The sequence below is a fragment of the Nymphaea colorata genome, chromosome 4 (assembly GCF_008831285.2).
Source record: "Nymphaea colorata isolate Beijing-Zhang1983 chromosome 4, ASM883128v2, whole genome shotgun sequence".
Lineage (NCBI taxonomy): Eukaryota > Viridiplantae > Streptophyta > Magnoliopsida > Nymphaeales > Nymphaeaceae > Nymphaea > Nymphaea colorata.
This window is the reverse complement of record NC_045141.1, coordinates 15,330,806-15,358,125: the sequence shown is the minus strand read 5'-3', so window position 1 is coordinate 15,358,125 and position 27,320 is coordinate 15,330,806. Positions and strand designations below refer to the sequence as shown.

The window sequence follows — 27,320 nt, the reverse complement described above, 5'->3', positions numbered from 1 at the left end:
GGTGACCTGGTGGTAAAGACATATAAATTTCTTCATTGAGTTCTCCTTGTAAGAAGGCGTTTTTGACATCTAGTTGATGTAGACTCCAATTCAAGTTGCAAGCAATAGAAAGCAATATTCTCAAGGTGTTCATCTTTGCGACAGGAGCAAATGTTTCTTCATAATCCAACCCTTTAGTCTGTGTGAACCCTTTAGCTACTAGACGAGCCTTGTATCTCTCTAAGGATCCATCACTATTGTACTTTACTCTATAATGCCATTTGCACCCCACTATGTTTGTGTTTTTTGGAGCGGTGACAACCTCCCATGTTCTGTTTCGCCTTAGAGCTTCAAGCTCTTCATCCATAGCCTTCCTCCAATTAGGATCTTCTTGAGACTCTTGAAATGACTTAGGCTCTTGAATGTTATCAAGATTTCTAACAAACTTGGCATGATTGTTGGAAATTTGATTGTAGGACACATATTTGTTGATTGGGTAGGTTTCATAATCTACTAGGCGTGAAGGAGCGTGCCTAATTCTCTCAGATCTTCTGAGAAGTGTTGAGTTGTTCTCTACATCTTCGATAGTAGTTGCAAGTTCTTGATCATTTGTGGGGCTTTCATTCTCAGCATGAATCTCATTATTGGCTCCCTGTACATCAACCACAGTAATAAACAAGTCATCATAATAATGCAAAGTTGAGTTAGTGGGCTCCCCCTGACTTTGTCCATCTATATTGACGTTAAAGTAAGAGAGAGATTCATTGAATTGCACATCACGGGAAATAAAAGTTTTTCTAGAGACAGGGTTATAGCAAACGTACCCTTTACTTTGCATATCATAGCCCACAAAAATGCATTTAATAGATCGAAGACTTAACTTGTCTCTTTTTGATGGATGTTGCCACACGTATGCAATACATCCGAACACCCGAAGATGATCGAGCTTAGGTTGTGATCCCATGAGACGCTTGATAGGACTATGGTAGTTCAACAATTTGCTCGGAGTCCTATTAATAACATAGCATGCTGTAGAAATAGCATATTTCCAATACTTTTTTGGTACATTCATCTGAAACAAGAAACTTCTTGCTACTTCGAGTAAATGTCTATTTTTCCTTTCAGATATACCGTTTTGTTGAGGTGTATCTACACAAGACGTCTCATGTCTAATACCATGTTCGCCAAGAAAAAAATTGAAATCATGATTTTTATATTCAGTGCCATTGTCAGATCTAATACTTTTAATTTTCAGTCCATATTGAGTTTCAATCATTTTGTAAAAATTTTTGAAGTGAGAGAACACTTCGGACATATTTTTCATAAAATAGACCCACGTGGTCCTAGAAAAATCATCAATGAAAAGCACATAGTAACGAAATCCATCCATAGAATCAATAGGCGCAGGGCCCCAAACATCAGAGTGTATTAAATCAAATGGTTTTTGGCTAATGGAATCAGATAAAGAAAATTTAGGTCTAGTCATTCTAGCAAATTTGCATATTTCACACTCTACAATTGAAACAAAGATTAAGAAATAGATAATCTAAAATTCTAGAAGATGGATGTCCCATCCTTTGGTGCCAGATTTCTCCATTGTTGGCATGATTCACGTTCAATGCATGATTCATAGTTCTTATTTGATAGAGTCCATTGATGAGTTGCCCTTCACCAATCGTCTTCTGAGTCATCCGATCCTGAAAAATAACATTAGTAGCAGAAAATACTACATTGCAATTTAATTACTTTGTAATTTTAGCAACTGATAGGAGATTGTTAGTAAGGTTAGGCATGACAAGCACATTGCTCAAGTGACTTTTGTTAAAAAAATCTATTTTACCCGATCCATTGACAGCTATTGGAGCCCCGTTGGCAGCAGCTACAGGACCAATATCTCTAGAATGACAATAGGAACTTAAGAGAGAAGATTTATTGGCCATGTGATCTGTTGCTCCCGAGTCAACTATCCATTGTAAATCTTGACCATCAATGTTATTAACAGAAGTAAGAGCCATACCTGATTTGATTGTACATTTGTCCCCCAAGTTGGTTGCGATGCCGGCGGTCCTTTGGACTTGAAGTTCTTTAATCATTTCAGCCAATTTGTCCAAAGTGATCTGATTTTCCAATGAAGTCGTGGCATGATTTGCTTGATTGGAGTTGTTCTCTCTTTTTTCTTGATTGCGAGCCATGCTTCTAATGAAAGAATTCTGCCATTTTTCAGGTTTCCCATGAAGGAACCAACAGGAATCTCGAGAGTGCCCATTCCTCTTGCAGTGAGTGCACTTGACTTTCCTAGAGTCCTCATGTTTGTATTTGAATGACCTCTCACCGGTGGTAGAATAAGCATTATTGCTTGTTGCAAAAGCCATTTTTTCTTCATTGGGTATTTCTTGACAACCGTCAGCCAGCATTCCCATAGCCTTACGCCTGGACTCTTCACGCATAAGCAAGGATAAAACTGATGCTAGAGAAGGCAAATCATGGGCCATAAGTATTTGACTACGAAGTTGTTCATAGTCATTAGGTAGGCCGGCTAAAATTTCAAAGATGCGATCTTGTTCACGCTGCCTTTTGGCCTTAGTAAGGTCTGTAGTAAGAGGTGAGTATATGTCCATCTCATCCCATATTGCTTTAAATGTACCAAGATATTCACTAATAGATGACGTTCCTTTTTTCAAGCAACCCTTCTTTTGTGCTAATTGATACATACGGACAGTATTGTATTGTTCTCCATAAAGGTCTTTGGACCCTTGCCAAACTTCTTCGGCGGTTTCTAAGAAGGTAAAACTCGCTGCGATCTTGGGCTCCATAGAATTTATGAGCCAAGATGCTACAGTGTCATTGGTGGACCTCCATTCTTTGTATTTTGGATCATTAATGGCAGGTTTTTTTATACTACCGTCAATATAATCCAACTTAGATTTTCCACTAAGAAATCGTGTAACTGCCTTAGACCATGGCAAATAGTTGAAACCATCAAGCAAGGTGTGAGTAATTTTGAGATTGGGGTTACAATCTTATGCATCGACCCATCGCTGGTTTGAATGATGGTGGCTTCATCGTTGTCATTCCTGGTTTCCCTTTCTTGCTCCATAATGACTCACTTTTTGAAGCTTGATGGTGTTTGCCTCATGATCTTCTTATGCTCTGATACCATGATAAACTGAGACAATGATTAGAAAAGAAGGAGGTGGAGAGAAAGAATGGCACACGGTTTACGTGGTTCAGCTTTGTAGCCTACATCCACGAGCAAGAGAGACCAATATGATGATATTATTCACCTCAGCCGATACACTTGTTTTGTATCTTTATACATCAAGAGAATATTAAAAAGAAAGGAAATTTGAGAAATTTCCATAAACAATGTATACGTTAATTGATGACCGTTGCCCAACTTTATTTCCTTGCCAATAGTTGCCATATTGATCTTCTTTTGGTCATTGCAATTCTGTCAGTATCTACAAGTTAATAAAGCAAATTTTGTGGATTAGTTTGGGCAATTACCTGCATCAGCCACAACATGGCTCCGCCACTGAGCCTCATGCTATGATCCTACAATTGGAAGAGTAGCCTTGAGCTGCCGAGCAAGCGACAAAGTCTCTCACCCTAGGGCTGTATAGGTCCATTTTTAAATACTTGTAACGTTATCGGTATACTTTTTCATCCTAAGAGCCATGTCTTACATTCTGAATTTAACTTTTTAAATTTGATATCAGATCATTATGAAACCTGGAAATTAGATTAGAGACTAATGAACTGTACAAATTCTAGTTAAAAAATATTTTAAACAAAATATGGATATACTAACATGTTTATATGAAAGTTTTGATATACTTTAGCTTTAGTTCGAATTGTTTTCATCTACTATCAAAGTTTTGCTGCTACATGAATCATTAGTTTTTTATAAGCAAAAATATGCATCCAGACTCAAAAATTGATTCTCTTAATATATGTTTCCTATCGATTTCTCGAAAATCATATTTGTAAGTTAACTTGCACAAAGAACACTATGGTTATCTATTTTAAGTAGTCCGGTTTTTAAATTTTAAGCTATATATTTTGCAGTAAGGATAATCGGTATGCATTTTTGAAAAAGTAGATGAAATGTCTCAAAAGTACATGTTAGTAACTCTCATAATTGGTTATATGAGCATGCATTTTAGGACTTCTCTTTTCATAGAGACAAAGATACTAAAATGCCAAAAGGCGTTGCATGAAAATTTAGCCTAAAAAAATATCTAATATATCTTCATTAACAAACTCCTAGAGACTTCTAAACTACTTAACAGGAGATCCGTTCTAAAGAATCATAGGATGTTGTGCTCGATCCAAAGACCAACGTATCAATCTGAAAAGGACTATCAAATATATGAATCCAAGACAAGTAGTCACTTACACCCGTACATGAACGCAACCACTTATGCTACTGTGAAGTCAACATCTGAACAGAACCAGACGCGTTTGCTGCCTTTACGCTTACAGTTGACATATTGATACGCATACAAACACGGACCTTCGGCTTTGTTGACTTTCTTTTTTTTAACAAAAATGAAAAATCATCGACATAAATACATGTCATGGTAGGGATAAACAATAAGTCAAACCAACTTCAAATCAATTTGAACTTGCCGTCTAGGGTTGACTCAAACTATAAACGAGTCAAAATTCGAGTTACGTGAGCTTAAGTTGTTTAAATTCAACTCTGCTTGTGCTTCTTCTATTTAATTTTCAAGGGTATAACTATAATTTTTGATGAATTTTAATACATTTTTTGTATTTTTTTATTTTAAAAGAATAGATGAATTAAGTGACACAAGCTTAAACCAATTGAGCTCCAGCCCGAACAGAGTCTAAGAGTCAACCTCGAAATCACCTCATAAAACTCAACTCGAGCTCGGACTGAGCAATATGCGACCCGAGCCAAGCTTGAACAAAAGCTGAATAAAAAGAATTCTTTGGAAAAAGTGTAGCTAAAAGATGGCTGAAGATGAAAAGAATTTTGGTTCTAATCTAATGGTAGCGTGGTAGAGCAATGAAGGTGATGGAATTGGGGAAGCCCTCAACTGTCACTAACCAACAAAGTGACAAAAGGGTCACGAGCAAGGAGGGCAGCTCCCGTCATCCCCCGCTTCTTCGTCTTTTGCCTTGAATTCATTCCCCTTCTCTCTCTCGGGTTTGGAGAACTTCTTGGCCTTTTCGGCAGCAATGGCTAAGCACGGCCCCTCATTTGGTCTCTTTTTCTTTTCTTTAATACTATATGTTCAGTGTTGAATCCAATTATCCTTGAAAATTGGTTTTTGGCAGGCTATTAGACATCTATTTTAACTGTTCATATTTTAGGAATATGAACAAATTTGTGTCAACAACAGCTTAGTCCACCTGGTTAGAGAATCAGACTTGAAATGTTCAAAGAAAAGCAGATCAAGAGTTCCAATATTCAAAACAAACTTTCTGTTGGCACAACTGGCTGACCCCAATTTGCATAGAAAGGTGCAGTGCCAACAAGCATTCACATCTAGAAAGACTGTTCTTTGTAAAGTTGGTCATTCATGTGCTACATGGGCAAGCATGTATCCATAATCTTGCAAAACATGTGCCCTCAGTTTGGGAACTCAACCACTCCAACTAGGGTGGTTTTGCTAGAGTTAATGCAGGTACAAGCGCCGAAATCAGAGAATGGAGTTTTCTTCTGACAGATGAAAAATCTTAGGTAGATCCTACTGTAAATGCATGATTGCCATTCACCAGAAATGTGCAGTAAATAAATGACTTCATATAGAAACAAAGCAAGTTCTAGGTTGATGGGTGCCATTAAAATTGGTCAAAAAATAGCAGCAGAATCATGAGAAATTTTATCTGCTGTTTCTTGTTTCTGGTTGGCAAGGGGCCTGCTGTCCTCACATGGCAGAAGAGAGGCCACTGTGAGTATTGGAGAGGAAAATCAGTTTGCTGATTTTCAGGAATCAGGAAAAATCTTTCAAAGAGGAGAATCAGAAAGTGAAATTTCAAGAAAGAAATTATATTCTTTCCTTCTATCATAAGATTGTGATTTCTCAATCCCAAAATTTGTGGGATCTGTATATGCCTGTAAAGTTGTATAAATACCTCATCATATGTGAAATGAAATATCTCTTTTTTTGGCCCATTCTTCTTCCTCGTTTCTTTTTCTCTCTTCTCACGATGCCTTCACATGGTATCAGAGCGTGAAAGAAGATGAAAGAAGAAAAGAGATCGCTTACCCTATTGTCATTCTTAGAAAGGGAATCACCGTCGGAAGAAAGGGCCTCACCGACTGGACTGCTCCTCTTCCCGTTTTTTTTTTCATTTCCCTTCTTCCAGAACAGACGAAGAAGGGGAATCTCTGTTTCGCCTCTCTCTCTCTCTGGAATCCCTAGTGCCCAAGGGGAAACGGAAGCCGCTCATGCTCTGTAATCGCTCGAGCGATTCTGCTCAAGCCCACCCTTGCATCGTTCTGTTCTGATCGCCTGAGCGTTCTGCTCAGCCCACCCCTGCATCATCTGCTCGAACGTACGCTTGAAAGTTGATCTCATCCACTCGCTCGTGGACTGCCATCGTCCTTCACCCGAGCATCCTGCTTGAGCCCTCTGCATCTCCAGCGCCCAAATCTCGAGCGTCATCGCCTGAACTGCAATCGGCCGCTCGAGCCCCCCAAATCTCGAACTCTGCCCTCGAGCTCCACCTGGTACACCGCTCGCTAGTCGATTTTCCGCTGCTGCACTCCTCGCCGGTCGGTTTTTTGCTCGCCGGTCGCTCCCTACTGACACTGCCTCCTCTGTTCTTGGGTTTACCCTACGTCGAGCAGAGGAGACCCTACCGCTCGCCCCTTGCCCGACGAGTTCCCCTTTGAGTCGGTACTCTTCATGGGGAGGAAGGTAAGAGAGAGGACCAATGCCAAGGTGCTCGACTGCTCCCTTCTGATCTGGAGTCAGCGCCCCTTGCACCACGGATCCTTCTTCTAATCGGATTCGGGTTTGGATCTGAAGCTTCGCGCACTATACTAATTTTTGGGCACATTCAATATTTTTTTTTTACTATGGCAACAACTACGGTGGTTGATCGGTTTACTGGTGAACAAAATGAATCACCTTTCATCATGCACCACTCTGATAATCCTGGTGCTATTCTAGTGACAAATCCTCTTGTTGGCGACAACTATTCCACATGGCGACGGGCAATGAAGATGGCCCTTAGTGCCAAGAACAAGTTCGGATTTGTTGATGGTTCTATTCCGAAACCAACCACCACTAGTTCAGACTATATGGCATGGGTTCGCTGTAATGATTTGGTTCTATCATGGATTCTCAATTCATTATCGAAGGAGATAGCAAATAGCGTCATCTATGCCAGTGAAGCTCACGAAGTTTGGATTGATCTGCAAGAACGTTTCTCTCAAGGTAACGCTACTCATATTTATCAATTGAAGACGATGATATCTGATTTACGTCAAGAACAAAATTCATTGGCTGTCTACTTTACTACACTCAAAACTTTTTGGGATGAACTCGGTTCTTATTCGACTGTGTCTGCATGTACTTGTGGTGCATTCAAAGAGTTTCATTCATGCCAAGATCAGGAAAAAGTTTATCAGTTTTTAATGGGGTTGAATGAAAGTTTTAGCAATCTTCGTAGTCAGATTCTTGCTATCGATCCTCTACCCAACATTAACAGGGTCTATGCTATGCTGCTTCAAGAAGAGACTCAACGTCTTCTCACACAAAAACTGTCTGGATCCAATAACATAGCTCTTGCAGCCAGGTCTTCTCCTACATCATATACCAAAAAGAATATGGCAAGGACACCTAATGCTACTCGCAACCGTCCTCGACCAAAATGTGATCATTGTGGAATGCTTGGACATATAAAATCTCGATGTTATGTGCTTCATAGTTATCCTCCAAATCATCCTAAGGCTACAGGTTCAACTGGTGATTCATCTAAAATTGAAAAGGCGCAACAGGGAGAAACATCGGCAAACAATGTAAAAGTCAGTGCTGTTTTATCACAACTTACCGAAGAACAGGTCAGTCAATTGGCATCTTGATTAAATGTTGATACTTCACCAGCTACTGCTAATCTAGCAGGTAAACAATCATTCTCAACTCATTTTCCTTGGATTATTGACACCGGAGCCTCAGACCATATGACCCCTCATTTACATTTGCTTAATAATATCAAAATTCTACCGAAACAGCGTGTCATTAACCTACCCAATAGACATCAAACACTAGTTTCTACTATTGGAACAGTTTACATTTCAGCCAATATTCAGCTTACTGATGTCCTATATATTCCTGATTTTAAATACAATTTATTATCAGTTCCAAAGTTCACCAAGTCCACTAATTGTATTGCTGTTTTTCTTCCAACCTATTATGCTTTTCAGGACCCTTTGTCGAGGAAGCTGATTGGAGTGGGTAACTTGAGCGGTGGACTTTACCATCTTCTTCTTCCAACTACTTCTCATGCTTTGTTTGCTTCTCCTAGTAATAAGACAGCTCATATATGGCATATGAGACTTGGACATCCTTCATTTGATAAGCCTTTTTCATTGAATGAAAACATTTCTATTTCCAAGCATGATTCTCCTTGTGATGCATGTCTTAAAGCTAAATTCACTCGTTTACCTTTTCCAACTAGTACTAGTAGAGCAAGTGATCCGTTTGGCTTGATTCATTGTGATATTTGGGGAGGATATGCTACGTCGTCTCACACAGGTGCACCTTACCATCGTAGATGATTTTACACGATCAACTTGGGTTTTCTTGATGAGGTTCAAATCTGAAACATTTTCCTGTTTAACTCGTTTTTGTGCCATGGTGTTTACTCAATTCAATACTCATGTGAAATGTGTTCGGAGTGATAATGGTGCTGAATTTATAGCTCATAATATGCAAGCATATTTTCATGAGCATGGCATAGAACATCAAACTTCATGTGTTGGAACTCCTCAACAAAATGGACGTGTTGAGAGGAAACATCGTCACCTACTAGAGGTGGCGCGAGCACTTAGGTTTCAAGCAAATCTCCCGGTAACTTTTTGGGGTGAATGTATTTTGACAGCAACCTTTTTAATTAATAGAATGCCGTCAACTCTTTTAAATAACAAATCCCCGTTTGAACTTCTCCTTCATAAAAGCCCAATTATGAAGATTTGCGTGTTTTTGGATGCTTGTGTTATGCCAAAAATTTAAACCCCATGCATAAGTTTTCATCATGTACACACAAATGTGTTTTTGTCGGATATCCTCATACTCAGAAAGGGTATCGGGTATATGATTTGGATACCAAACAAATTTTTACAAGCAGAGATATATCTTTTTTTGAGGATAATTTTCCATTTTTAACCGAACAATGCCATACAAACGATTTGAACAATGTTGTTTTACCTCATCCTCAACCTGATTACCTTGGAGAAAAATATATGTCATCGTGTGAGAATGGTGTTCCAGCAAATTCCTCTCCGTTATCACCCATTCAACCTCACGATTTCATCAACAATGACCAAAATCTACCAGTTTTAGATCATCAAGCTATGTCCAATGATCCACCTCCTCCAGATTCACTTGCTCTACGGAAATCTAGTCGTCCTCGTCATTCACCATCCTATCTTCAAGACTATGTGTGTTCCAATGTGATGGTTATAAGTTCACTGCCTAAGGAATCTACTTCAACTAAGCAATCCTCAGGTACACGTTATCCCATACACAATTATTTACTTGTTCACAAATTTTCTAAATACCATTATGCATTTTTGGCCTCTATCATGAGTGATGTTGAACCTAGCTCGTATGCGGAAGCGGTTAAGTATCAACATTGGCGAAATGCTATGGCTGATGAGATTCAGGCTCTTGAACAAAACAGTACATGGTCTATTACTACTTTGCCTCCACACAAAAAACCCATTGGTTGTCGTTGGGTTTATAAGATAAAACGGCGATCAGATGGAAGTATTGAACGCTACAAAGCCAGACTTGTTGCTAAAGGATACACTCAACTAGAGGGACTTGATTATCATGAGACATTTGCTCTGGTTGCAAAGTTAACAACCATGCGCACACTTCTTGCTCTTGCTTCTATTCAAGGATGGCACTTATATCAAATGGATGTGAGTAATGCATTTATACATGGAGAATTACATGAGGAAATATACATGACCATTCCTCCCGGCCTTCTGCGTGAGGGGGAGTATTCTAGTAATAAAGTGTGTCGCCTTCATAAGTCTCTTTACGGACTCAAGCAAGCGCCACATAACTGGTTTCACAAGCTGTTATCTGCACTCAAAGGCGCTGGTTTCATTCAATCATCAGCTGACAATACTCTCTTTACTCGGAAACATGACAAACAATTTATTGTTATTCTTGTCTATGTTGATGATCTTATCATTGCAGGAAATGATGAACCAGGAATTGCTTCAGTTAAGCAATATTTACATTCGAAATTTCACATTAAGGACTTGGGAATACTTAAGTATTTTCTTGGCATAGAAGTTGCAAGAGCGCCATCGGGAATATTTCTAAGTCAAAGAAAATATATTGTGGATATTTTGAATGATGCAGGTTTGATAGGAGCCAAGCCTATAGAATTCCCAATGGAGTAAAAATTGCGATTAACTCCCAATGATGGTATTCCACTGAAAGATCCAGCTAAATACAGGAGGTTAGTTGGACGTTTGATCTATTTAACCATTACTCGTCCAGATATAATGTATTCAGTCCAAGTTCTCAGTCAGTTCATGCAATCGCCACGAACTACACATTATGAAGCGGCACTTAGAGTATTGAAGTATTTAAAGGCTTCACCAGCAAAAGGAATACTTTTATCCTCATCAAGTGCAAAACAATTGAGGGCCTATTGTGACTCAGATTGGGCTAGCTGTCCTACCACTCGTAAATCAGTTAGTGGATATATTGTGTTCTTGAGGAATAGTCCTATCTCTTGGAAATCAAAGAAGCAGTCTACTATTGCCAGATCGTCTGTTGAAGCAGAATACCGGGCAATGGCTTTGACAACTTGTGAAGTTGTTTGGTTAAAAGCCTTATTGAATGACTTGGGATGGAGTCATGATAAACCAGTCAATTTATATTGCGACAATCAAGCTGCTCTGCATATTTCAGCAAATCCAGTTTTTCATAAAAGAACGAAACACATAGAGCTAGATTGTCACTTTATAAGAGAAAAAATTCAGCAAGGAATAATTCGGGCTCATCATGTATCATCATGTATGCAACTAGCTGATATTTTCACTAAACCATTGGGAAAAGATAATTTTCAAACTTTAAGAATCAAGTTGGGTGTTTCAGATTTGCACACACCAACTTGAGGGGGAGTATTGGAGAGGAAAATCAGTTTGCTGATTTTCAGGAATCAGGAAAAATCTTTCCTATACATCAAAGAGGAGAATCAGAAAGTGAAATTTCAGGAAAGAAATTATATTCTTTCCTTCTATCATAAGATTGTGATTTCTCAATCCCAAAATTTGTGGTATCTGTATATGCCTGTAAAGTTGTATAAATACCTCATCATATGTGAAATGAAATATCTCTTTTTTGGCCCATTCTTCTTCCTCGTTTCTTTTTCTCTCTTCTCACGATGCCCTCACAGTGAGCATAACTTCCAGAATTGAGAATCCCCAAGTTCCGCTTTTTTCTCCTGCAACACACCAAGCTGAAGGCTCTTCCTCCTTGAGCCCACAGAGTCGCATCCTGTAGAGACATAAAATATTAACAAATAAGCAAACAGATTATCTTGTAAAGTGTACGCGTTAGTTGCTTCATGAACAGTAAACAAAGATCGTATCACCTGTGTTTTGCGCTAAGACAGAACAAGACAAGCTTTGAGAGGGACTCCGTCAGAGTTTGTCGCCATGAATTGGCCGAAGCATCCCTAGCTTTCTTGAATTTCTAAACCTTTTCTCTAATCGCAAAATTTGGTTATGTTTATTATAAAATATTTTGGCTTATCGGTTTTACTATGTTGGAGAGGTCACTGTTACTATAGAAGCGAACCATTTTCTCTTCAGAAGAACGGAATAGAAACGCTTCAGTCTTGGGCTCCGCAGATCTGAATGTCGCTTCACCAAGCACTAACAGACCCAGTTGGAATTCTATGGCAGAAGTGAGAGCAAATGGACCGGACTGATTTTTTATTGGTTAGAGAAATGATAAAGCGTCTGACTTCTTTCTTAAACAAGTTTAAAAGAAAATCCAGACCTGAGCCTTCTTGAGAGAAGACAAATCACACAAGCAGACAAACAATATCAGAATTATATGATTCAGCCATGTCTGCCAAATGCCAAAGCCTCACTTCCTTGAAGATAAGACTGGCAACTTTAACTGGACCAATGCAAGGAAGAAGATGCCCGGACCGATTTATTTTGTGTCAAATCTGAAGAAACTCACAGGACTCTGAAGCAGTCCCCCTGTGCAAATTAAACCAACTTGGCAAGAAAGAATTGAAAAAGTTGGTGGTTCCATCAGCCACGTTAATGAAGGCAAGGGAATCCACGCTAATGAAGGCAATGATGGTAATCAGAAGGAAACAACAGTCCACCATGCTATTGAAGGAAGTAACGATGACAATCGTTACAATGGCCACATCAAGAAGGCAACACCAGCTAGCCACGATGATGGAAGCAACGGCTGTAATCGTTACAATGGTGATGATGTTGATAAGGAAACGTCATCCAGCCCAACTAATGAAAGCAGTAATGACAGACAATGGCTGGCTAAAGACGATAATGCAATTGTCAATCAAAGATGCGCAACAATTAAACAAGGAAATAACAACTGTAAATTAGATCTTGTTTCCTCTTGTAACGATCAATATGAATCCTATAATTTAGGAAATAATGATGCTTGTAATTCCATTATAAATAAGAGAAAGACCCAAGCCTATCGTTAAGAAGAACGATAGCTACCTTTGTGGATGTAGGTGTGAGTTTACACCGAACCACGTTAAATCAGACGTTAGTCCCTTAAGTTTCTGTTTTTCTTCATGGTATCAGAGCATGACAACCCCATGACGCAAAGCAATTTTTCCTCAAGCATGGCGTCAACTCCAAGCAAATACCCTTATCCATACAATCTGAACGTTGCCAACTTTGTGTCGATCAAGCTCAATCAAAGTAATTTTCTGCTCTGGCAAACGCAGATGATGGTGCTTATCGAGAGCCAAGATATGACTAGTTTCCTAGCTGGAGAATACCAGCCGCCCGCACAATTCCTCACCGCCTCTGCTGGAAGTACAGTCACAGGACTGAATCCTGACTATCTTGCTTGGCGAAAGTCAGATCGTCTTCTTAAAGGATGGATCACTGGGACTCTTGCGGAAGAAATCCTAGACATTATCATCGGACAACAAACTGCCATGGAGGTATGGACCACCCTAACTCAGCATTTCGCTAACACATCTAAGGAGCGAGAAATGTTTCTTATGCAAAAACTTCAAATGCATAAGAAAGGGAACTCGTCCATTGATGAATATATCCACAACTTCAAGAAAATTTCCGATGAGCTCGCTGCCATTGGAAAGATGAAACTAAAGTCTTTTGGCTACTCACTAGTCTTGGAAAAGATTATGAATCTTTTTGAACAACTCTATTGACAACCATGCTGAAACCACCAGCACCCTCATATCTTGAGGTAGTTGCTCTTCTTCAAAATCATGAAACCATGAGGACGTTCAAAGAAGATTCTCCTAGCACCCACGTTGCTTTTTTCAGCCACCGTCAACCTAATCAAAGGTACAAGGGAGGCAAAAATCAAAACTTCAATTCTAAAGGACGTGGTTTTGTGCAAGCTAGCCAAAGTGGTTCATGGAATTCAAACAACAAAAACAAAGACAACACTCAGAACCGATCAGCCCAGGAAAGAGGCATAATATGCCAAATATGCAGCAAAAGAAATCACACTGCTCTCAACTGCTGGCATAGGTTCAATCAAGCGTTTCAGTCACAAAAGGCCCCACAAGCTTTAACCATCACGAAAGCATCCGACAATCAAGATCAACAATGGTTTCCCGACACCGGTGCATCGGCTCATGTGACGTCTAACGCAGGTATACTCAGCTCTCTATCTAAATATTATGGGACTGATAAAATAATGGTTGGAAATGGAGAAAAATTGGATATTACTCGTATAGGGCAGGCTACTATAGCTAATGGGCGACAAAAATTGGTTCTTGATAATGTTTTAGTCGTTCCCAAGATCAAGAAAAACCTTATCTCCGTCAGTCAACTAACGTCCGATCTTCCTTATGTTTTTGAATTTTCAACTAATGATTTTGTTGCGAAGGAAAAGACGACCAACAAAGTGATAATTACAGAGAAGAGGCATGACGATCTTTATGCAGTTGAAAATAAGGGAGAAGGCTACGACCGGATCCAGGAAGTTCATTTCTCTACAAGATTTCAAGCAGCGAATAAAGAAGTTTGGCACCAACGTCTGGGTCACGTTCATCGTGAGGTAGTAAATTTTCTTGCAAATAAAAAGGCCATTCATGTGATAGGCCTTAGTTCCTTAAACAGCATATGTTCTAGTTGTCAAATGGCAAAAATGTGTGGTCTTCCTTTCTTACCAGTGGATGAGCATTGTGACAAATTTTTTGATAAAGTTCATTGTGATTTATGGGGACCAGCTCATGTTATTTCAGTTGCTAAATTTCGATTCTATGCTGTTTTTTATTGATGAAGCCACCCGGTTCACTTGGTTCTATCCCTTGCGTTACAAATCCGAGTTATACCAAGTGTTTACAATTTTCCATAAATATGTTGAAAATCAGTTTGATAAGAAAATTAAGAGATTTCAAACTGATGAAGGAGGTGAATTCAATAGTCTCAAACTTGCAGCGTATTTACAAGAACATGGTATACATAATCACAAAACCTATCCTAAAACGCCACCCCAAAATGGAATGGCAGAACGGCGTCACAGGACCATTGTTGAACTTGGGTTGGCAATGATGTTCAATGCTAATATACCAGCTCAATACTGGGTTGAAACTTTTTCTACTACAGTTTGGCTTATTAATAGACTAACCACTCCTACGTTGAAGATGAAATCTCCTTTTGAATTGGTCTTTGGAAAAAGTTCGTCTTACTGTTGTTTGCGAACATTTGGGACAAGATGTTTTCCATATCTAAGAGATTACACTCTCAACAAACTTGAACCAAGATCTTTACCATGCTTATTTTTGGTTTACAGTAATATACATAAGGAATACAAGTGCTTATATCCACCTATAGGGAAAATATATATCTCCTGACATGTTGTCATTGATGATATCTTCCCTTATAAGCAGCCTGGAGCACTCTTTTCCTCTACATCAACCAGAGCAACAGTGGGGCAACTTACAGTGATTGGACAACATTAGATCATTGTTTAGATGGTAACAATAATAATTCATATCAAGTGGCTGATCATCATCTCTTGCATGATGGTTCATTAGACACTGCAACCATCAGACACTGCTTTTGTCCAAGAGCCACCTAGCAGACACGGCAATGTTTCAGCACAAGGGACACATGATAGAGATGAAAATGCTCCACTCTCACCAAACAATGAAGTTGAAAGTCAACCATATGAAGGACAACAGTCGATCCAAGGAAGCTCCAATACTCATTCGATGGTAACTCGGGCTAAAGTTGGTACATTAAAACCGAACCCTAAGTATTTTCTAGCCTTAACAGTACCACTTGAACCAAAAACTGTTAAGCAGACCCTTAAAGATCCAAGTTGGGTTGTTGCCATGAAGGAAGAGTTACGAGCTTTGGGACAATGCCACACTTGGACGTTGGTACCTCGCCAATCAGGTATGAATGTTGTCTCAACTCGTTGGGTCTTTAAAACCAAACTTAAAAGTGATGGAACGGTTGAGCGACTCAAAGCTCGACTGGTTGCGCGTGGGTTCAACCAAGTGCCTAGCGTTGACTTTCTAGAAACCTTCTCTCCAGTTGTAAAGCTAACAACTATTAGAATTGTGCTTACTATAGCTCTTTCTCACAACTGGGATATTTGACAAATGGATGTCAAAAACACCTTCTTACATAGTGATTTGGATCAAACTGTATTTATTGAACAACCACCAGGATTTCTTGACGATAAAAAACCAGATTATGTGTGCCAGTTACACAAAGCTCTCTATGGTTTACGTCAAGCTCCCAGAGCATGGTACGATCAGTTTGGAACTTATCTTTTATCAAAAGGCTTCCTCTCCAGCATCTCTGATTCCTCGTTATTTATTCTATAAAGAAAAACGTGGTGTCATACTTTTATTATTGTATGCCGATGATATCATATTAACTGGCAGCAACCCTATGCTACTTAAGAACTTCATTCAGGATATTAGCAAAGAATTTTCTATGAAGGATCTCGGTTATCTTCATCACTTCCTTGGAATAGAAGTGATCAAATTTTCTGGAGGCCTCTTCCTCAAGCGATATGCCTATAGTTTGCTGGAAAGAGCCATAATGACATCATGCAAACCAGCCGTTACTCCCTTGGTTCAGAATTATAAAACTCCGGTTGATGACACACCTTTCTCAGATCCAACACTTTTTCGGAGTTTGGTGGGCGGTCTTCAGTACCTCACTTTCACACGGCCTGACATCTCCTTCGATGTCAACTTCATTAGTCAATATATGCAAACGCCCATGGTCAGTCACTTCCAACTAGTTAAAAGACTCCTTCGATATGTTAGTGGCTCCATTGCTATTGGATGTCATTTATATCCTCAAGAGCAACTCCAACTTCATGCCTTCTCTGACTCCGATTGGGCTGGTTGTCAAGTCACACGTCGCTCAACTACTGGTTTTGTTACTTTTCTTGGCACTAATCCTATCTCCTGGACAGCAAAGAAGCAACCCACAGTGGCCAGATCTTCCACCGAGGCTGAGTACCGATCCATGGCATCCACAGCTGCTGAACTAACTTGGATTACATATATTCTTAAGGACATCAGACTTTATCTTTCAGAACCACCGGTACTCTATTGTGACAACATGTCCGCACTTCAAGTGTCTATCAAATCTGTTTTTCACTCTCACATGAAGCATGTCAAGCTAAACTATCATTTTCTAAGAGAAAAGGTTGCACTTGGTCTTCTTACAACTCAATTTGTTTCATCAACCCAACAGGTGGCCAACATCTTCACCAAAGCTCTCTCCTGGACCACCTTCAAATCCTTAAGAGGCAAACTAGCGCTTTCCATACTGCCGCCTAGTTTGAGGGAGGCTAAAGACAATAACAGGGGTATCAAGAAGGCAACAACCGTCAGCCACGTTAATGAAGACAAAGGAATCCACGCTAATGAAGGCAATGATGGTAATCAGAAGGAAACAACAGTCCACCATGCTATTGAAGGAAGTAACGAAGACAATCGTTACAATGGCCACATCAAGAAGGCAACACCAGCTAGCCACGATGATGGAAGCAACGGCTGTAATCGTTTTTCTGTTTTTCTTCACTAGGGTGGTTTTGCTAGAGTCAATGCAGGTACAAGCGCCAAAATCAGAGAATGGAGTTTTCTTCTGACAGATGAAAAATCTTAGGTAGATCCTACTGTAAATGCATGATTGCCATTCACCAGAAATGTGCAGTAAATGAATGAGTTCATATAGAAACAAAGTAAGCTCTAGGTTGATGGGTGCCATTAAAATTGGTCAAAAAATAGCAGCAGAATCATGAGAAAAGTTTGTTTCTTGTTTCTGGTTGGCAAGGGGCCTGCTGTCCTCACATGGCAGAAGAGAGGCCACTGTGAGCATAACTTCCAGAATTGAGAATCCCCAAGTTCCGCTTTTCTCTCCTGCAAAACGCCAAGCTGAAGGCTCTTCCTCCTCGAGCCCACAGAGTCGCATCCTGCAGAGACAAAAAATATTAAGAAATAAGCGAACAGATTATCTTGTAAAGTGTACGCGTTAGTTGCTTCATTAACAGTAAATAAAGATCGTATCACCTGTGTTTTGCGCTAAGACAGAACCAGACAAGCTTTGAGAGGGACTCCGTCAGAGTTTGTCGCAATGAATTGACCGAAGCATCCCTAGCTTTCTTGAATTTCTAAACCTTTTCTCTAATCGCAAAATTTGGTTATGTTTATTATAAAATATTTTGGCTTTATCGGTTTTACATGTTGGAGAGGTCACTGTTACTTTAGAAGCGAACCATTTTCTCTTCAGAAGAACGGAATAGAAACGCTTCAGTCTTGGGCTCCACAGATCTGAATGTCGCTTCACCAAGAACTAACAGACGCAGTTGGAATTCTATGGCAGAAGTGAGAGCAAATGGACCAGACTGATTTTTTATTGGTTAGAGAAATGATAAAGCGTCTGACTTCTTTCTTAAACAAGTTTAAAAGAAAATCCAGACCTGAGCCTTCTTGAGAGAAGACAAATCACACAAGCAGACAAACAATATCAGAATTATATGATTCAGCCATGTCTGCCAAGTGCCAAAGCCTCACTTCCTTGAAGATAAGACTGGCAACTTTAACTGGACCAATGCAAGGAAGAAGATGCCCGGACCGATTTATTTTGTGTCAAATCTGAAGAAACTCACAGTACTCTGAAGCAGGCCCCCTGTGCAAATTAAACCAACTTGGCAAGAAAGAATTGAAAAAGTTGGTGGTTCTTTGGTCATTTTCAATGGCCTGAACTCTGTAAAATCTTGTGGGGCATGGCCTCATAAAAATGGAAAAATTGGATGACAGCCAATTAGCAGTATTTGTTATTAAAAGCCAAGTGCATCCCCTACTTATACTTCACATTCTAGCGTCCTCCTAGCACAGTTCTCTTGTTCAACAGGCCCTTAAAAGACTTGAGGCGCAGCATGGCTAGGCCACAGAGGTTCAGGGGAGTCAGGCAGAGGCATTGGGGCTCCTGGGTTTCCGAAATTCGCCATCCTTTACTGTAAGTCTCTTCACGAACAGCGTCTTAAGGCTTCCTGTCATCCCCTGTTTGCTGCCAAAAAAACTCCATTTCTTCAACATGCTCTTGCTGCAAACAAGTGAACAACGATGTTTTTTTTATCTTGGTCGTTTTCAATGCATAACGACACACAGAAACACCCAGTTGGCGTATAAGATCTGATTACTTATTTTACGGTCGATCACATGCCAAGATATTGGTAGTAAACAATTTTTCCATTTCTGTAAGTAGCAGAAAGAGTTGCAGTTTTCGAATCCACCAGATCATTTTTCTCAAAGTTTATGGTTGCTCCTGAAGCCTCCAAAATGCATATTTCCTTGTTAAGCAAACCATTACTAGTTTATGCCAAGATGTCTTTTCTTGATGTTGATTGCAGCAAATTAATTTTCAGAAGTTATTCTGATTTGTTTCAGGAAAACAAGGATCTGGCTTGGAAAGTTTGAGACAGCAGAAGATGCAGCTAAAGCCTATGATGAAGCGGCCCGGTTGATGTGCGGACCCAGAGCAAGAACAAACTTCCTTACAGCCCCAATTCATCTCCATCATCGTCCTGCAAGTTCTTGTCTCCTAATCTCACTGCAAGGTTGCACCGATGCCAATTGGCCTCTCTCCAGTTGATGAGGCCGGCGGCGATTGGCGGTGTAGCCAGCGGCAATAGCAGCAGAACCAGCAGCAGTAAAACTCATGCAGGAAGCAGCAGCAGCAGAAGCACCAGTAAAACTGATGGCGGAAGCAGCAGCAGCCAACAGTCCTTTACATGCCTGCGTCTCGACGCTGGGAAGACTGGTGATATTGGTGTCTGGCAAGACACGCCTGTAGGAAAGCAGCGGGAAAGCAATTGGCTTATGAAGGTTTTGTTGGAGAACGATCAGCAGAGTGCCCCAGTACTGGACGACGACTGTATACAGCAGATGATTAATGAGTTGATGGACTATGGACCTATGGAATTCATGGCTTCTGCCTCTGCTGCTTCATCTTCTTCCTGCTTTGAGCAGTGCCGGAAATCAATGGGAGGAGGGAATGAGAACTGTTTTGGATTCTAAATTCCAAACTTCCTCGTCTGTAACATGATTCTTTACAGCAACCCTGTATCCTGGTTCAGTTTCACTGCTCTTCAATCGTGGGTCCATAGATGGTAGAACTTTTAGTACATTACCTCTAATGTATAGAAGAAAGTAAATTCAGAAAGTTTGCTCTACTTATATCAGGAGTAGCTCTTTATATGAAGTTGAAGTTTCATTTACATACAGATGATGGGTAGTTTAATCTATCTGCTTCCTAGAGCAAAAGAAGAAACTGTCTTACTTTCCCTATGTGCATCGATAAGTTAACCTTTGATCATCAGTGACCACCTTCCAAAAAATTGGGAACAGAATGCTGGAAAAAAAAAAAACCAGAACATTTATGTCATAGAATGGTGGACAGAATAACAGATATAATCAACTAATATGCATGGTATCAAATTCAATTCTGCCGATAATGGGCAGGGATGTGGTCTCAGAACTGTTGCAGAAATTGAAAATGTTGGAAAAGCGGCTGATTCAATTGGCACTAAAATCTGACTGATCTTCCTCCTTCAATTATCTGAAGATTGAGTATACTTGATGTGAAGGCAGTATGATGTTGTTTGTCTGGAAAGGAGTACTCGAACACTTTTGTCAAACTGTGTCAGAAGGGGAGGTTGATGAGAATCATGAACCGACAGCTTAAGCGATTGTGTTTCCATTTAATAATTGTGAGATGGATGCTTGTGTTGATGAACAACTACTAATTTATTTATTTGTTTGTTCTATTCACTAAAGCTGCATGTGACTCCACATGACATGAGAGCGACCATTTCTAACAGAGATTCTTATGATGAATGAATGTGATAAGCTCTGATGCGAATAGATGGACCGTATCTCTCCAATTCTTCGTCTGTTGGTTGATTCTTTGGTCGTTCCATTGAAAAACTTATATAATAAGGAACGAAGGAGACTGGCTCATGTGCCCTTTTCTTTTTATCTTTCTTTTGGCATTGTTGGAAGTTTTCTTCTCGGAGCGAAATATTTTAAAATTAGACTCGTATGCTTCGATTTTAACGTGTTATTAATAATATGAAATTCACGTCCTTAAAAAAAGTGCGTTTTCGTTGTTTTGTAGACCATAAAATTTAGAACGCTTTGAGTTAAAGATAAACTTTGCTTGAGAAAGTACCACCCAAGTGGGTTGGCACAATAGTAAGGAAGGTCTCACTCATATGGGAGTTGACCATGATACATTTAAAGCAGACCCTATACCTTGTGGGGACTAAAGCTGAAAACTTCGACTCTCCTCTAAGCGATCTCTTTGTCACATAGAAACGTTGTTTGAAATGAAAAAACATGCCAACAAAAGTTTTAAACATTCTTTTTGTATATACAAACCTTGAGTGAGTCAATGTAACACTAGTTATTTAGAAACACCTAGCCATATAACTAAGGCTGTCTATTTAAAACAGATGAATGGTTGAAAGAAAAACAAGGATAAAAAAGTATGAAATAATATTAGATGATAAAAATATCATTATTTTTTTACTTTGTTTTTCCCTTAACCCTCTACCATGATCGATCAGACAACCCTAATTAAATGACTAGGTAACTTTGAAAAACTAGAGTTACCTTTCAATTTTCCGGCCAATTTTTGCTACTTTATACTAATCGAAACAAATTTGAATTCTAGACCTTCCAAAGATTAAAGGTGTTCACCTTTAGACGAACTTGGTATAATAAAAACCCTAATCATCTTCGGTTGAATGCAAAAAGCAAGTTAAATATGTCTTTCATGATACTAAAAGGTAAAGAAAGCTGAAGTGGATGTTATTGATTGTGACCTTAGATAAATTTTTCTGTTTTTTTGGGGTGGCTAGCATATGCATCGTGCAATTCGTTTTTTGGGTTTTTTGGGATCTTCATTGTAGATAGTCACATTTGTTTCCTTTCCAAGCTGTATGCATGAATAAAAACCTACCATTCAAGTCATTGAAAAAGCAGCAAAATAAGAAACATAATATAACGTATAGGCGCTGATTTTTATGGTGAATTACATTTCAAAGTGCCATGCTCAAATATTTCAAAAAAAGACCTACTTAACTTTCAAAAGATTTGTTTGAACGATATCATGTGTCATTTTATTTATCCATTATCCGCCATATGTTGGAATGGAAAGCGCTCTTGTACGATGTTCTTTTGGTGAGACTTGCTGGTCAGGATTCACCTCAGTCATTAAGTTAAAAAAAGATTCAACATAAGTTAAGAAATATGTTAACAAATCTAAGGGCTCTTTATATTTTTACAGACAAAGGCTAACTTGGGCAACTATTCGAATTAAAAGGACAACTTTGGTATTATGACATACCATCGTAGGTATAATGTCATACAAACAGCTTGAATTAACTAATAAGTGAAATATTTCAAATATGAGGCATGCAGCTAAACATGAATTCCAACTGCTGGATAGCCAAATCTATGCATCAGGGATGAAATACTTTATACTTTGTAGGATTTAAAATGCGTTCTTTTGATAGAAGCACTCATGATCATCACATTTAAACAATCAAATTAGGTGAAAACAACTTGAATTGTGAGAAAATGTCCAAATCTGTTGTAGCAATTATATGCCTAGAAAAAGGTGCTTATACCCTTTCACAGAAGAAACTTGTTTCCCAAGTAGAATTGAAAAGTAAGCACTAGAAAACACTGACACTTTGTGGTGCAACCATGCATGCAACACTAAGATCTGAAAGCACTGAAAGGACTTGCCATAGAAGGAAAAGGAAAGCCTTTAAATTGAAATGACAATCTTACCCTCTTCTGCTTTTTGAACATCCTCTCGCTTTGCCTTCATTAGCAAGCAACATTAGAGGACTTTATGGTCCACAAGAACTCGATATTTCGCTACAAAGTATGTCTGAAAGTATAGGACAGGTATTCCAATTCATTGCCTTTCATGCCCATAAGTATTCCGCTCTAGGTCGAGTTCAATTTTGGATGGGGCCCAATTCACGAGCTCTTTAGTATTTGAAGCACCCGAGTACCAAAACCCTAATCCCAACCTAATTCAAACGGCCCCTTAAAGACTAGGTACTAGGACAACTAATTATTTCGAAGTTCCAAAAAACCTTGGGATGCCAATGTAAGAACTCGAGGCTAGTATCCCCCCAACAAGGCTTATGCTTACTTTGACTTGTGTTAGGAGGCGACCCTTGTGAGAATAAAAACAACAGGCCTGCCAGCCGCTGGCTCAACCAACTATGGCCAACTCATTATGAGGGTGATGATTACAGTTTAAGCTGATTGCTTTATATATATATATATATATATAATCCACAAAAACTCTCAAAATTAAAGAAAAATAAGAGGAAAATCTATAATTGAGGCGAAAGAAAAATAAAAAAAGAGAAAAATCAAAATTATGAAATATACTTTTTTTAAGCTTTTAAATATAACCATATACCCACATATCAATGTCCTTGCACTCACATACCGTGGGTACTTGGACAGACCACATGTGCCCATGTCACTTAGCTGATCAAATGGTACCATAGTGCATCTCTAATAGTGTCGACTACACCAAATTCAATCTCGATGGATCTAGATTTTCTTTTATGCATTCAGTCAATGCACATCCCCAATTATTTATTTTCGAGTTTGGGTGAGCAGGAGACTATTATCTGGCACTTCCACTATGCTTCAACTTGAATATCGGTGCCCCCTCTTTTGGGGCACAAAGAGTTGACATCATAGGGATTCAAAATGAAAACTAGTTGCCTAGCGCTGCCCCCACCATTGCACCAACCCCCTTGGAGCAATTATTATCTTGATCCCATCCTATCTTGCATTCCAATCTGATCAAGAAAAGACAAGAAAGGAAGTATTAACTGCGCAACTGTGAGCAAAATCTCAATCCTTATCTAAGATCTGATTAAGAACAAAGTTTATTCTTAGCTCAGATTCACATGTTCCCCTGAATAACTAAACTAATCAGCCGGAACTTGGTAATAAGAAATGCAAGCTTATTCTTAGGTGACTTTGAGTTTCTCTTCGTACATGCATCAAATTGCTGGCTTAGAGTATGCATGTTTACCTTCCATTATGGCAGTCCTTTTGCAATAAATTGGGTCGATGCAAATGGATCGAATATATCTAGGGCTGCACAAGTGCTGAATTGATTAGCTCGAGCTCAACTCAACTAAAAAAGTTTGATTTTTAGCTTGGTTGAACTTGAGTCGAGCTCCATAGGATAGGCGCGAGCTTGATTCGACTATATATACAGCATTGGGCTCGAACTCAACTCGCTTAACTTGTTTAACTTGTTTTTGTTAGCTTAACCTATCTTGTTTCCTTTTACACGTTTAACTCGTTAACTGGTTTCTTTTAACTAAGTCAACCATGAACAGCCATCTAAAAGAAAATCCAAAGAAAGAATGCATATATTCTGCATCCAAATATCCTATAAAAAGAAAACCGTAGCAACAGAAGATCTTTCATTCATGACATATTTATATTTCATTCATGACATATTTATATGGTTGAGCTGAACCGAGTTTAAATAAGTCAAGTTCTTATAACTCGTACTTGACTTGTTTAACATTTTGAGTATAAATTATTAAACTCAAGCTTGATTCATTTATAGCTCAAGTTGACTTTTTGCAAGAGAATTCACGTGGAACCGGAGTTGACTCTACTCATTGTGCAGCCCTAAATATATCTGTCTATTCTTTTAATTTTGAATTCCTGCAGCAGGATCTGGTAAAAATTCCATAATTTTGGTGCAGAATGCAATTCCATAACAGATTCTATCTATTCTCCCACTGGAATCAGTTTAAAGTTCAACCTGATTATGTACAAATGTTGGATCTTATGTCAAGTGGGGCTACTTCAGTTTTGAAAGGTAGTGTTTAAACTCTCATTCAACTGCAAATCTGTTTACATAGACTCCGATTGACTCGAATTCGGTAGAGGCTGGATCCAACCCGAATCCAGACCTCTCACATCCCTGCCCATGAATGAGGCTGGTTGCAAGCTTTTTGAATCCAGAACAACAAATTAAATGGATCAGAGGTTGCGATTGAATCTAATCCGGAACAAAAAGATGCATTGGCGGTGTATTAATTGAGGTCTAATCAGAATCGGGTCCAGGTATTGGCAAACGATTCGACCCAGATCTTGACCGGGGGGCAGCAAGCGCGGTGGGCCACCGAAAATGAAATTTTACATATTCAAATTTTCAAAAAATGTTATTCAGGCTCCTGTCACACTTTCGTAAATACAGGTTGGTCCCTGAAATTTTTTCAAAAAAATTTATTTACTAGTGGAGATTTCCTCCATGGCCAGCCTGATGAATGCTTCTGTATTCTCCAAGAAACTATATCTATTATTAATCACTGATTTTATTATATATTGTCAAGAAAAGTAAAAAATACACCTAAATTGAGGGGGGAGGGGGGGAGAGAGGTGATTAAAACATAAGTCGGAATAAGAATGCAATTTTGATCTCATAACTGATCCATGTCAGTGGGTATTCAAGTTATTCTTTGCAGAGAAATGGTGGCGGCAGATTTTTGGTCAAGTAGGCCAACAGAAGAAGACACAAGAAATGAGAAGGGAGTGGAACTACTCACCTACTTGACCACCATAAAGCTTTTCCAAATGCGTCAGCTTACTTGAACTGGAAACATCAGGAATGAATTTTTGAATCTAAATGAATTGGTTAATTGCTTGTAAGGCAAAGACAAACTAAGAATACATACTTTATTTACTTTTCACTTGCAAGCGGTCATGCATACGCAGCAAGCATAAAAGGTGCTATAATTTAATGAAAATATTGATCCGCGAGGACGCTTTGCATGAACACTTGCAAGTGAAAAGTAAATAAAGTATGTATTCTTAGTTTGTCTTTGCCTTACAAGCAATTAACCAATTCATTTAGATTCAAAAATTCATTCCTGATGTTTCCAGTTCAAGTAAGCTGACGCATTTGGAAAAGCTTTATGGTGGTCAAGTAGGTGAGTAGTTCCACTCCCTTCTCATTTCTTGTGTCTTCTTCTGTTGGCCTACTTGACCACCGTAAAGCTTCACCAAATGCGTCATCATGGATCAATGTCTTCATTAAATTATAGCATCTTTCATGCTTGCTTCGTATGCATGTTTGTCGATATAAAAATTCCGGACATGGCCTCAGTATCCTGTATAAATTCACTTAATCCCTTCAAACTATAGCTCAAATTCTTCTTCTTGTCTCCGTCATTCTCTCAGTAACTCTGCAACCAACGGATCCCAACAGAACAATTGTTTGGAGTGCTTGCAAAAGCAGATCGAGAGCGATCTCTCTGACAGATTGCACCTGTTACGGGGTCTCCGATTCTCCTCTCCCCTTCAGTTCCACTGCAATGTGCCAGATGATCAACTCAATGTTTTTCGCTTAGAATCTGGCTCTTTCCTCTTCCTTCATCGTAAGCTGGGGCTGCGCAAGCGACAATTTAGCTTTTAGCACATATTTTCCTCGTATTCTTTAGTATTTCTTTATTGGTCACTGGAAACCGGCGCTGACTCTGAGCAACCGGCGAATCTTTTCTGAAGAGTAAGAAAAAGAAATCGAGAGAGGAGCCAAAAAAGGGAGAAGAGGGGAAAGAAGAGACAGAGAGAGAATTGAGAAGAAGAAATGGAGGAGAAAAGGAAGATAGCTGCAGAATTTGAAAATCGATCTTTATTTTGATTTTCCTTTTATTTTAACTAAGATTGATGGAGAACCTCATTTTTTATCTAGCATGACTGAGACTTTAGGAACGATGAATTTCTTTTGGTTTAACAATCTCCATGGACGTGCATGGTTAGGATCTTTTGAGGGTGTTTCTTTCCTCTGGTCCCAAAAGTGCAAGGTTAATCACAACAAAAGACACATTCTGCAAAGGCTTGAAAGAACAACCTCTTATGCACAATGAACCCACCCAACCATATAGATTCTAGAACAATGAGAGATATCACTACCAGGCCTTCAAAGATATCCATGACAGAAGAGCAAGGCAGAGAGACCAGGTTTTCAACGATATCTGCACCAAAAGTTGATGTTGTAACAAATAAGCAATGAGATGCACACGTTATATTCAAATTAAGTTAAAAAAAAAGGGTACTGTAAATTGCTTGTTTGGTCGTCTGAATTTGTTTGATATATGAACGGAGGAATTGGCTTACATCTTTAACGAATTCTACTACCTCAAACTGCGAAAACAACCAAGCTTTACAGAGGAGCTAAAATCTTTTTGTACCAACAGAGAAATTTTTGTCTCACAGGCAATTTATGTTTCTAAAAAAATCTCAAAAAGCAAACTTCATGTTATTTGAATTCATCCAATGTAAAGGTGTTTGAGAGAAGTCAAAAATTG

The 27,320-nt window shown here is 39.1% G+C and overlaps 1 protein-coding gene and 1 pseudogene across 1 annotated transcript in view; both read left to right on the top strand.

Annotated features, from left to right (window-relative positions):
• LOC116252657 (uncharacterized) overlaps positions 1 to 27,320 on the top strand; it is a 51,197-nt gene that overhangs the window by 12,068 nt on the left and 11,809 nt on the right. The gene's annotated exons all lie outside the window — the stretch shown is intronic.
• On the top strand, positions 18,794 to 20,162 carry LOC116252656 (ethylene-responsive transcription factor ERF003-like; annotated as a pseudogene).